The sequence below is a fragment of the Malaclemys terrapin genome, chromosome 1 (assembly GCF_027887155.1).
Source record: "Malaclemys terrapin pileata isolate rMalTer1 chromosome 1, rMalTer1.hap1, whole genome shotgun sequence".
NCBI classification, from domain to species: domain Eukaryota; kingdom Metazoa; phylum Chordata; order Testudines; family Emydidae; genus Malaclemys; species Malaclemys terrapin.
Window position 1 is genome coordinate 290,655,044 of NC_071505.1, and position 13,558 is coordinate 290,668,601.

The 13,558-nt window shown below is 38.2% G+C and overlaps 1 protein-coding gene across 1 annotated transcript in view; it reads left to right on the forward strand.

The window, feature by feature from the left end:
* Positions 1–13,558, forward strand: part of DGKH (diacylglycerol kinase eta) — a 266,884-nt gene that overhangs the window by 139,902 nt on the left and 113,424 nt on the right. The gene's annotated exons all lie outside the window — the stretch shown is intronic.

Below are 13,558 nucleotides of genomic sequence, written 5' to 3' on the forward strand. Positions count from 1 at the left end.
TGGCATATGAGTGAGGGCATTACAAGTTTATATAAATCCATATTGTAGTTTTACACAAAAACCTAGAATGTTGTCTTCTTTTCACGCTTCTAAGGGAAGGCTGAATGTTTTGTAATTGTTTTAAATTATTTCATTATGGGAAATAAGTGATAAAGATCAGTCTGTCGTGTCTCCCTCCCCCCTCCCCACTGAAAGTGGTGAGGTTTTGTGAACATTCTTAACTCTCATGGAAAGGTGTTTTAAAGCCAAGGACTAGTTGCCAAGAAGACTCTGGGTGAAATCCTGCTCCATGAAATCAATGGAAATTCTACCATTGACTTCAGTGGTACTAGGATTTCATCATCTTATTTGCAACTCCCACCACTCTCAATCTAACTATTAATATTTCCATTTTTCCTGAGGATTTTAGCTGTCCCAGGTGATCTTGGTCACATAGTAAGAGTCAATTTCTGAGGAGGTCCCGTGCCTGCCTGATGAAAGCTTTGCTGATGAAGATTTCCAGAGGCTCGCTCATTCTGGTGTTCGATGAGTAGCTAATGTGATCAGAGGAAGTGTGCTTTTATCAGCCTAGGTTGGAGGTCAGGTTGTTGTACTGACTAAAGTTTCTTTAGCATTTATAATTCCTTCCCAGATACAGTGATCGTCAATAACAAAGTCTCGAGGACCAAATCCACATCTGGCAAGATAGTATGAGATCTTTTGGCTAGGGGAAGGTAGAAAAAGGCCGTTTTTTTTTTTTCCCCGCGCTTTTGCTGTTTGGGTATCTGTTGTCAGTGAAGAGTCCAGAAAGCCCTCTTGGCTGCATGCCACTCTGATGACAGTGGGGCAGATGCCCTCTATGAGGGTGATGGAATGTTAGCTATTTTTTCATAGTGGTTTTCATTACCTATTTGAAATTCTACTTCCATCTTGCCTGGTTTTAGCTTTAGACAAGAACTATTTATCATTCCAGCATTGGGATAGCTGAGGAATGATGAAGAAGTGTAGTCTACCTGTGTGAGCAGAGGTTCAAAGTTTCTTTGGGTATTTTTCATCAGTAGAGGAAAGGCATGGGTGTGTGTCTCAGTTACTGGCCCAAATTTCTTTCAGTGTATCTAAGAATTCCTATGAGGCGAATAGAGAGGGTTGGTTGTTTTTTTTTTTTTTTTTTTGAAAAAAGGATGGTAATACTGGTTTTTCTGTTCTTGGTCTTCATATCTTGAACTCTAGAGAGTCCATCTTTGATGTGAGTTGTCTTCTATGTGCTTTTCTTTTGGATTTCCTTACAGAGGTTGGTGCTGGATTCTGGAATAGGTTGGAGAATTCTGAAGGATATTTTTATACTTCATTTTTCACAGCTTTTTTGAGAACCATGGAGATTAGCGAAGAAGGTACTGGGGAAGATGTCTTTGGAGCCATAGTGTTGACAGCTGTGGATAGTGTATTATTTTCATATCTTACTAGGTTTTCCAGCCTGGGCAGAGCACTCTCTAAGAAGTTTTATTTATTTATTTATTTATTTATTTAAATTATATCTTGGTCTGTAATTCTTCCGGAATGGACTATATACTGGCCCTTGCCATTTGTTACCAGCTCTCATCTCATCTTGGTCTTTTGTCTTCTCCCCTTGAGTTTGTGTGACATAGTCTGACAGCAACAAAGCTCAGTGGGATAGTACATCTCTGTCCTTACCCCTTGACCAATACTGAGGGTAGAGGTTCCAGAAACTCTGCCTTTCAGCACCTCTCCTTGGGGAGTACTGAGAGTTCTCTTTTTTCTCTTCTTTCTTTAAGAAATACACCTCTACCTCAATATAACGCTGTCCTCGGGAGCTAAAAAATCTTACTGCGTTATAGGTGAAACCACGTTATATCAAACTTGCTTTGATCCGCCGGAGTGCACAGTCGTGTCCCCCCCCCCCCCCCCCCCGGAGCACTGCTTTACTGCAAAAAGAACAGGAGTATTTGTGGCACCTTAGAGACTAACAAATTTATTAGAGCATAAGCTTTCATGGGCTACAGCTCACTTCTTCGGATGCATATACAGATTCGGATGCGGATACAGACTAACACGGCTGCTACTCTGAAACCTGCTTTACTGCGTTATATCCAAATTCGTGTTATATCGGATCGCGTTATATCGGGGTAGAGGTGTAATGTATCCCAAATCAGTTTCATGATCTGCTTCTTTGGGTTATCTTCAGCTTTCCCCTGTAAGCATTTTGTTTATTAAAAATCTGTCAAGAAAGAAATAGATGATGTGGTTAGCATACTGTTGATTCTCCGTCCTAATGTGTGACACCCATTATTAACGTAGGTTTATTTTGGATGGAATAACCTCCATCCTAATGGGTGTCACTGTGCTGCTGTCCAGTAATGATTGGGATGGGGTAACTCTTTCTTGCCTCTTGGGAGAGGGAAATACACCTTCATGAATATTTAGTAGTTTCATTGAAATAGTAATTTGGTTTTATTTTTTTTTAAATCCATTCTTATTTTAAATTTCAGACTTGCCATTTCACTTTTAAAAAATCAGCTTTCCATGGAAAGCTTTATATTCTCTCCCCTTCACCCCTTCTAGTCTTACATCTTTTTGGAGATAGAAAGGTGCATGTTGAGATTTTTAATACACTGTAAGCACTATCCTTGGGAAGAACCCACATCCTAAAATTAGACACAACACAGCATTAAGGTTGGATTTATCTGAAATGTGCATATATTGCACATTTGTCGAATATTTTATGTGACTAAATGTTATGCTTATTCACCAGAAATACTTTCTCACCGAAACGAAGTGGGAGGAAAGGGAAGAGATTTGAAGGAAAATAAAATAAAATAAAAAGAAGCCAGCTAATAAAGCATGTAACATGACATCTATTTCACTTTGTTCTTCATAATTATTTCTACCCATGAATATCTCAACCCCCAGACAACCTCCTTTCTGACAAATTGTGCCTAGTGGACAGGTTTGTACTGATGAGCAGTGTAGACTGCTTTTTCAGTCTCTGAGGACCTGATGCAAAATCCACTGAAGTAATGGAAAGTATTCCTAGTGACTTCAGCAGGGTTTGAATCAGGTCCTAAGTGCCTATGTTGCTCCCTAAGTAGTCTGCTAAGCTTGTTTGAGTCCCCTCCCCACAACACAGTGTACAACCTCTGCCTCAGTGAGCTGTTTAGAAATGTGGGTGTCTTATACTCAGCAATTCAATAGCAATATTAGATTTCTACTTTGGAATACTACTTATTGTAGAGAATCTCTGCGCCCATCTACACTGAGAGTACGTCTATACTTACCTCCGGGTTCAGCGGTAAGCAATCGATCTTCTGGGATCGATTTATCGCGTCTTGTCTAGACGCGATAAATCGATCCCGAAGTGCTCGCCGTCGACACCAGTACTCCTGCTCTGCGAGAGGAGTACGCGGAGTTGATGGGGGAGCCTGCCTGCTGCATGTGGACCCGCAGTAAGTACCTTGCAGTTCGAACTAAGATACTTCGACTTCAGCTATGTTATTCACATAGCTGAAGTTGCGCATCTTAGTTCAAACTGGGGGGTTAGTGTGGACCAGCCCTGAGAGTATAACTGTGTCAGTACATGGCTGTCTGATAAAATAAGAAACACCCATATTTTAGTACCATTTTCTGTTTTTAGTGTGCATGGAACAGTGTGGTTCTATAGCCATTTTAGGGACTGGTCTTACAGCCTAGTTCATAATCATAACATAATATGGTCCTGTTCCTCAGCTCCATTCTATACTTGTGTTATCCTGTTCTACAAACAAAAAACAGTCACAATGTGGATATCCATAATTGTGCTGACATGGTTTGATAGTAGGGTAATGCACAAGCAAGCTGGACTTGTTTCTCCATCGCCCTGCACAGTGTGTAGACATTTGTGCCAGAGCAAACTGTGTGCAAAACAATGTTTCACACCTGCTTTGAACTGGTCTAAATGCCTACATGAGATGCAGGGCAAAAGAAAACTATCAAATATTAAATAATCAAAGGGGGAAAGGTGGGGTTGAGAAACATCTCTTTGGACATTTTAAAATTTAAAAAATATTTTCAGGGCTTCCATTTTCCTGGTCCATCTGTCTAACGTTAGTAAAGGTAATGAAAGGAAGTGCAGGAACCCCCCTCTCCCCACCATGGTGGAATGGAACACCCATTAAGGCATTACCAAAAGTCTGGAAATGCCTTTATTGGGTAAAGAGGCATCTCTAGTTGTCATTTCAATACAAGCTGAGGAATGTAAAAGCACAAGCTGTTCCTTTTGTGGGGAGGGCATTAGGGTGAATCAGACTCCTATAATCATAGCCAAACTGGAGATGGAACAGTGTCCAATTTCGCCTTTCTTTCCTTTGTATCCTACCTCTACTTGGATTTTTGAACAGGGAGAAATGAAGGTGCTTCACTCATATCATACCTTTATTCAGGAAAATTACTTTATTATTGTGCAAATGACTCTTAATTCTGTTAGATATGGAGGAGTTTTTCCAAGATGTGACAGTGGGATTCTAATCAGTTGGAGCATTTGAGAGGTCTTGTGCTGGAATTATTTTCCATTGGCTCAGGTGGATATACTTAGTAGGAATCTTTCTACATTTAATTATTACGGTTCTAGGACAGGCAGGTCCAAATTAATATGAAGCTTCTCAGGACAACAAATATAAATGCTAAAAGGGATCTTTTAAAAGTTTTGACAATGTAGCTTTTATGTTCAGTGTCTATCACTGTCTTGCTTTTTCATTAAAAAAAAGTACATTAAATAACTTCAAAACATTTTAAAAATGCACATAAATATTAACCACGTTTATTTTCAGTCATTGATCTACAGGTGTATGTAAAATGCTATGGTTACTGCAAATCCACCTGGCTTAGTGCAATCATATGAAATGCACAGGCACCAGGTGGTATAGCACCTATTTTTAATCCTAATTGATGTTTGGAAAATTTTAGTTCCGATATCACCGGCCATAACAGGTGTGACTGAAAGATGGTTAACAGCAGGGTATGAATTTTATCTCTGAGCTGTTAAGTTGTACTTCTAACCCTTCCTGCAAATGCTCACAAAACCATAAATGCTCACTTCCTTTATCTCTCCTAAATCATCGAGTAATGGGAAAAACTTCAGTGGTGTAGTTCTGCTGGCTAGTGACTTCTGTGGGTAATAAAGGAAATAATGAAACCATATTTTGGACCAGTCTCTGCTAGGAACATATGAATTGCCACACTAGATCAGACCTATAGTCCAGTATCCTGCCTCTGACAGTGGCCATCATCAGATGATTCAAAGGAAGGTGCAAGAAACTTTACAGTAGGTAGATATGGGATAATCTGCTCCTCCTGGAAGTCTTGTCCTTACCCTACATAGTTAGAAATTTGCTTGAGTCCTGAAGCAAGAGGTTTTATATCCCTTATAATTTGTTTTGTTTGTTTTTCTAGATATTTTGTTATCCAAATAGGTGTCTAATCTCTTTGAATTTTGCTAGTTTTTGGCTTCAATGACATTCTGTGGCAAGGAGTTCCATAGTCTAATACTGTGTGAAAAAGTATTTCCTTTTATCAGTTTTGAATTTGCTGGTTTTCAGTTTAATTGAACAGTCCCTTCTTTCAGTGTTACAAAACAGGGAAAACAGAAGCTTCCAATCTACTTTCTCTAACTGGACCACTTATTATTTTCTATATTTCTGTCACCTCCCCTTTCATTTACATACTTTCTAAGGTAAACATTCACAGTCTTTCTTTCAGAGGAGAGGTTTTCCATGCCCCTGTGCATTCTCACCAGTCATCTCTGACCCCTTCAAATTCTGCAATATAATTTTTGAGGGGGGTAACCACTACTGCACATAGTACTCCAGATGAGGGGAAACCACTGATTTATATAATGGGATCCTAATATTTTCCATATTATTTTCTCTCCCATTCTTTATGCAGCCTAACATTCTGTTTGCTTTTTTGACAGCAACTGCACATTATGCAGAGGCCTTCTTTGAACTGTTCAGTGATGCCCCAGGGAGGTCCCTTTCCTGAGTTGATAGTTAATTTAGATCCCTATAAGGTGTATGAATATTTAAAAATTTCCCTTCAGTGTGCATTATTTTGCATTATCAACAATGTACTACATCTGTTATCATGTTGTCCATTCACCTAGCTTGTTTAAGTCCCTCGGAAGTTCCTCGGTTTTCTCTGGGCTTGAATACTCAAAATAATTTGTCATCTGAAAATGTAGCCACCTTACTTCTTGATCCACTTTTCAGATTGTTAGCAATGATATTAAACAACACCAACACTAGTACAGAACCTTGAGGCACCCAGCTGTTAACTTTTTGCTGTGATGAAAGCTCACCATTTATTCCTGGTCCTTTGTTTTCTGTCTCTTAGGCAGGTTTTGATCCTTGACAATACTTTGTCTCTCATCTCATGATTACTTAGTTACTTTAGCAGCTTCTTCTGCAAGCCTTTGTCAAAGGCCTTTTGAAAGCTAATAAATTATAGAATCATAGACATGTAGGACTGGAAGGGACCTTAATAGGTCATCTAGTCCAGCCCCCTGCACTCAAGGCAGAACTACGTAATAACGAGACCATTCCTAACAGGTATTTGTCTAACTTGTTCTTAAAACCTCCAATGATGGAGATTCCACAACATCCCTAGCCAACTTGTTCTAGTGCTTAACTACTCTGACAGTTAGGAAGTTTTTTCTAACGTCCAATCTGAATGTTCCTTGCTGCAATTTAAGCCCTTTGCTTTTTGCCCCTATCCTCAGAGGTTAAGGAGAACAATTTTTCACCTTCCTCCTTGTAAAAACTGTGTATGCACTTGAAACTGTTATCATATCTCCCCCCCACACACACACCCCCAGTCTTCTCTTTTTCGGGCTAAACAAATCCAATTTTTTCAGTCTGTCCTCATAGGTCATATTTTCTAGACCTTTAAACATTTTTGTTGCTCTCCTCTTGACTTTTTCCAATTTGTCCACATCTTTTCTGAAATGTGGCACCCAGAACTGGATGCAATACTCCACCTGAGTAGAGTGGAAGAATAACTTCATATGTCTGGCTTACAATATTCCTGCTATTATCTTTCCCCCATCATTGAGTAAGGGCCTACCCTGTCCTTGGTGTTCCTCTTGCTTCTAATGTATTTGTAGAATGTTTTCTTGTTATCTTTTTTGTCTCTAGCTAGTTTACTTTCGTTTTGTGCCTTGGCCTTTCTAATTTTGTCCCTACATGCTTGTGTTGTTTGTTTATATTAATCCTTCGTAATTTGACCTAGTTTCCACTTTTTTCAGGACTCTTTTTTTTTTTCAGTTTCAGATCATTGAAGATCTCCAGGTTAAGCCAGCGTGTTCTCTTGCCATACTTCCAATCTTTCCTATGCAGTGGGGATAGTTTGTTCTTGTGCCCTTAATAATGTCTCTTTGAACAGCTGCCAACTGTCTCAAACTGTTTTTCCCCTTAAATTGCCCCCCCTGGGATCTTACCTACCAACTCCCTGAGTTTGCTAAAGTCTGCCTTCTTGAAATCCATGATCTTTATGCTGCTGCTTCCCCTTCTACCATTCCTTAGAATCATGAACTCTATCATTTCATCATCACTTTCACCCTAGCTGCCTTCCACTTTCAAATTTTCAACCAGTTCCTCCCTATTTGTCAAAAATCAAATCTAGAACAGCCTCTCTCCTAGTTGCTTCCTCCACCTTCTGAAATAAAAAATTGTCTCCAATGTATTCCAAGAACTTGTTGGATAATCTGTCAACTGGTTTCTCTTTTATCCAACAGTTTGACATGTTAAAAGAATTCTAATAGGTTAGTGAGGTGTGATATTCTTTTGCAGAAGCTGTTCTGGTTAGATCCTTTCGTATTATGATCTTTAAGGTGTTTTGTTATTCTATTTTTAATCATCATTTCATCCTGTTTACCTGGTATAAATGTAAAGCTTACTGATATGTAATTCCCTTGATCATCCACACAGCCTTCTTTGCAATATAGGTTCAACATTTGTTCTCATATCCTCTGGTATAGTAGCTATTTTTAATGAGATTGCTTATCCAGCACCTCTTTTTCTGACACCCCAATCAATTCTTAGAGTCAGATGTTTTGCTGTATTCTTTCTCCCAACTCCTGATAGCCACTAAAGGCTAAAAGCATAGTGCTTTGTGGGATTGCTCTGTCTATAATATGTTTTGATGGACAGGATGAATTCCTTAGATTCTTGAACTATTTTCACTTCCATTCTTGTTGTCCAAATTGTTCTAAGCTTTTGTCAAGGTTAAAAAGAGAGAGAATGAGAGAGAGAGATCATAAGAAACGGTCATACTGGGTCAGACCAAAGGTCCATCTAGCCCAATATCTTGTCTTCCAACAGTGGCTAATGCCAGTTGCTTCAGAGGAAATGAACAGAAAGAACAGGTAGTCATCAAGTGATCCATCTTCTGTAGTCCACTCGGTATAACTGAGTGCAAGAGTTACTAGACTATCTTTTCCCTGCCAACAGCAGGAAATTAGAAGTTTTTTTCTCTGGAGAAATTAGAAGCATTTAATCACTTCTTTACTTTTGGGTACTACAGGCGTCATGTAAGATTTTAAAATAATTTTTTGTCGTAGAGCCACTTAAATAAATTTAACAACAACAAACATCAATCTGCCAACCACCAGCACTCCACAGTTTCTGGAGTCAGATGGATTACATTGCTTGCAATGCTAATTGAAAAGACTAACTTTTAAGAATTTGAGTAACCTTTCTATTTCCTTTTCCCATGAGTTACCTATAAACGTTTTCTTTGGAATTCTGTCCTCTGCCATGATCAAAAAGGGCAATGAGTAGTGTCTCTTTAAGATTTAAAATTGGCCCATCTAAACGCTTCCAAATTATGTTTATTTTTTGTTCCAATGCAATGCTAACAAATGGTCCCAGGGTGATTATCTGCAGACTGAAGCCCTTTCTTTATGAAAACAAGGTAGAGCATGGGTAGCAATAGTTCAAGCTTCTGTGCACACATACCTCAACAGTATGACTCACCCAGGAGCAGATAGTTCAGTCTCCATGTCCATTTAGTTCTCGGCATTTCTGCAGAGACTGCTGTCAAGGGTGTCAATTAATATCCTTTGTGATTGTAGTCTACTAGTAACTGAGACCTAGTTGTGGTCTACTAGTAATTTAGGTTGCCTGCTCTTTGAGAGATTATTAAATAGCCCATGGCTAATAACGAGTTTTGACTGCTATTGATCTGAGCGATAGTCACACACTAGTGAATTAGTGGGGGAAGTGCTTTGTATTCCGTTCAGTCCTGTATGGAGTCTCTCATATTCATGCTGTTTTAAAAACAAACCAAACTGAAATAGCAAATTAATTATGTTGCAGCAAAGAATGGGAGCTACAGAAACAATTAGTGTTAGAGTCTTATGAAGTATTTAAATTTTTTTACTCTATTTAACACTTATACTTTTTACCCTGATAATGATTAAAAAATGTAATGAAACTGGAAGCTCTCCAGAGTAATGCACCATTTTATACTATCTATGGATGCTTTGATGGGTCTGGGTGTGACTCTTAAGATTAAGCATTTTTAGGTCAGACATGGCACACTGGCTGTCTCCTTCCCTAGTGTGCCTGGAGACAGTGATGCTCCGAGTTTAATTATGAAATAGCAATAAAGCATTTGAGTGGCGAGGCTATAATCCATGGATAAACTCCATGGGAATGGGGCTATTACAATAAAAGCTTAGTACTTCAGAAGAGAAAAAAATAATTATCAGGTTTTTAAGACAGTGGCTACACAAATAGTCTTGTTTTAGTAATATTTTCATGGATCTTGTTTTCTACAGTTATTTGGCTTAAGCAGGTCACAGGTAACTTAATAATTTTAGGGGCAAAAAGGGAATTACATAGTTTATTTAATTTGCAGAATTTGAAAAAAAATGTCAAAAAGACTTAAAGATAACTACAGCAGTAAAGAGATTAATATAGATTAAATATATGTTTTATTTCCTTGTCTTGTTTCATTTTATGTTACTCTGTAAAGGCAGTGAGTACAAGTGACAGTGATAAGTGTTTTATAAATTAATGCACAACAATCATCAAATTTCATTCTTTGGAAACTTGCTTTTAAATTGTCCCACCCACCCCGCTTCAAATCCATACACTAAGATGGATTATAACTATGAACAAAAACATTGATAAAAATGCCAGTAAAAATCTTGCAAAATACTTCTAGAACAATTTCAGCATGCAAAATAGTTTTTGTTAACAATGCCTTGGATGTAAAGGACAAATATATTTACTGTTTGATAAACAGTGTTCTCTAAATTCAGGCACATGTGTTATTTTTATCCAGGTATATTACTGTTTCAAAAAGAAAAATGGTTGGTGCTTGATTTCAATATACTGTGTGTTGTTTTGCATACCAATTCAACAAGATACATAAGAGAGTGCCTTCCTTTAAATATGCAAATTTCCAATGTGACAGTTAGGGTACATCTTCAGTGAATGGGAGCTCATGTACGCTAGATAGCTCGCTAAAAATAGCAGTGATGATGCCACAACATGGGGCTCAGCGCAGGCTGTACAAGCTCATTGGTATTAATGTGTGCAGCCAGTGCTGAAACTCACATTATAACTAGCAGAGTACAGCTAGGGCAGGTGCAACTATGTAAGCTGCCACTCATGCCCCCAGTTGCAGTGTAAGACATACCTTTAGACATATGCTTAAATACATTGCCATATCTGTCACAACAGTCTCATACATGGAGAAGGTAGTTGCTGTACATTGCTATGCATTGAGACCCTGATTCAGCAATCTCCTGCAATAACCTTGGAAGACTTTATCGTATTAAGATGGGCTGGAATTGCATATAGCATCCTTAGTGGGGAGATATGCCACCTGTGAGACCTGAGAAGTGTATGGGAGTTTGAAAGACTATATTGAAAATGTGCCAGATAAGTATGGACTTTTGGGATAATTAAAATGGATTTTCTGGGGAATCCCTTGGGAGATGTTATTACAAATTCCCCTAGTTTTTGAAGCAACTCCCTGAGGAGAGGGTCATTGCCTGCTGATTGCCTGTTACAGAAGGCCAAGATCAAAGGCCGGAGCTATATAAATAAATGGCAGATTTGCCCAGCCTATGTTCTGGTTGTGAATCTAAGATAGATAACTTGTAATCAAGGAGAAAACCCAGTTCTGCGTCTTGAAGGACTAAAACCTACCAGAGCCCTAGGTTGGAGTTGGGGGTAACCTTTGGTAAGATGTTTAGTATAGATGTAGGTTCTTTTATTGTTTTAATGTGTTTTCTCTGTAATGCTTTTACCTTCAGAATAAATATGCTTGCTTAGAAGGAGCTGCTTGGTAACTTATAACTGCGGACAATATACTGATCATAACCTTTAGTGAGAAAACAAAGCACAGATGCTGGCCTTTTTTTTAGGCTGTCTTTCTGGCTGGGAATATCACAGTGTAATCCAGGGAGTTATGCAGCCTTAAAATTCCCGGTCAGAAGGGGAGAGATGTGTGTCTTTGCCCAAGAGAGCTGGAAGACAGAAGCCTGTAATTCTGTGACAAGTACATCACTTTTAAAAGGCTGGGCAGGAATAAGATCAGAAATAGCAGCTTTAGAGCTGAACAGAATAGATGTTCTTGGAATAAGATGATATCCAGAAAATTGCTGGTTTGTGACAAATGTAAATTGTGGCTCAGGGTAAATCTCTCTCTCTCTCCTTCTGTATCATCCTTTGTGTCATAAACTCAATCCCAGTTCATATCAAGAAGAAATCTCTCTTCCTTGTAAATCACATAGTTAGGTTCATTATCAGGCTTTCATCCTTTCATCTGAAGGAATTATTTTTCTCATTTTAGCCGTTGGACTTTGCTAGAGACAGGATGTTGGATTAGAGGGTCTATTCTATTTGTACATTTTTAGCAGGGCAATTCCTATGTCATTTTTATTTTGCTTGTTCTTGACTGTAAATAGGGCCCTGACCCTGCAAAGGGATTCACTAAGGCAGACCCTCATAGCACTACATTGTTCCTTTTGCAGGATCGTAAATAATACAGCAAGATCAGAAAGTGGACCTGCACTATTGCTTTTACTGCATATTCAGGTCTCATAAAAATCTGACACAGTCACAAAATTGCATGTATTCTTTTATGAATCAACAACTAATACAAACTACATTCTTCCTCTCAAATAAAATAGGCTGGTAATCATCCGTTTACAATGCATAAATCTGTTTAATGGTCTAAAGTGTTTCCTTAAAAAAGAGAGACACAGTTTCTTCTTTTTTAATACATTTATAACTTATTTGTAAAGTTTTCTGTCTATAAAGTATCAGACACATGTTATGGCATTATAGAAATAATTATATCTTAAAAAATACAATACCGTATGATCTATAACATCTAATGTGTGTATAACGTATACGAAGAAAATAAATCTTTGTAGGAAGGAGGTAGTTTTTTTCCTACCTTTATTTACTGATTGCATTTTTGAAGTGACCCTTTTATAACTGTGTTTCAAAAAGTGACTTTAATAAGACATTCCATTGGGACACTTTTTAGTGACTGGTGAAATTCTGTTATCAAGAAAATACATATTCCCAGCCTAGCAACTGTCAAGTGAGTCTGATAGAACTACATGATTTTGCATCATCATTCTACTATATACAGACAGGACACCATCCTGTGAGGAGTTAAGTTTCTCCTAAGTGATGCTGGCTTCACTGGGGATTGAGAGAACTCGATACCTATCATTTTCTTGCCCAGGCTTACAGTGTCTTGAGATGTTTTGTTTTTTGTTTATTGGCTAAGCTGCTGACTCATCAGAGACAGTTTGTATCCCAAATACTAATATGGTGAAGGGTGATGCTATTACTTTATTGAATTCATGACCTGAGTATACTTAACAAAAGATGGGGATAAATACTGTGCCTTTTTGGTATGTGTGCTTTATGTTTTCCTGCCAAGAAATAGGTCATTGAATTAAAGTACATATGAGTCATTTGAAGATGTTGCTTGTTGCAGCAGTTCTGCAGATATTGCTATGAAAAGCTGAATAAAAGCACTGCAGTATTACTATTTTCAAAATCATATATTCAGTGCCATACATTGTTACAAACCTAGGTGAGCATTCTTTGACCGGAAGTGTTACAGCCAAAGGGTGTGACTCTGCTGTCATTTAAGGTAATAGAAAATCTCCCATTGACTTCAGTGGGAGCAGGATTTAAGTACTAAATAGTCCAGTCAAATACAAGATGCTAACCAAAAGCGGGGATTATTGATAATTAAGATGGATTACCAGATAAAGTGGGTTATATTTGGAGGTGGAGAAATCAGGAGATGGGTAAAGGAAGAGTTTTCAAGGAATGCCTGGCAGAATGATAAAAGTTGAATTATTTGTTTTGGAGAACGGGGGGGGTGGAGGAGGGAGGAGAACAAGAAAAAAGAGATTGAATGAAATAGGTACAGAAAAGGAATGAATTTAAGCAGTACTTTAGAAAGCATGAAATTATACTTCATAATTCCCAAAGAGCTTCATAATTCCCAAAGAGCTGAGAAACAGATGCAAGACTAGATTGCAAACTTC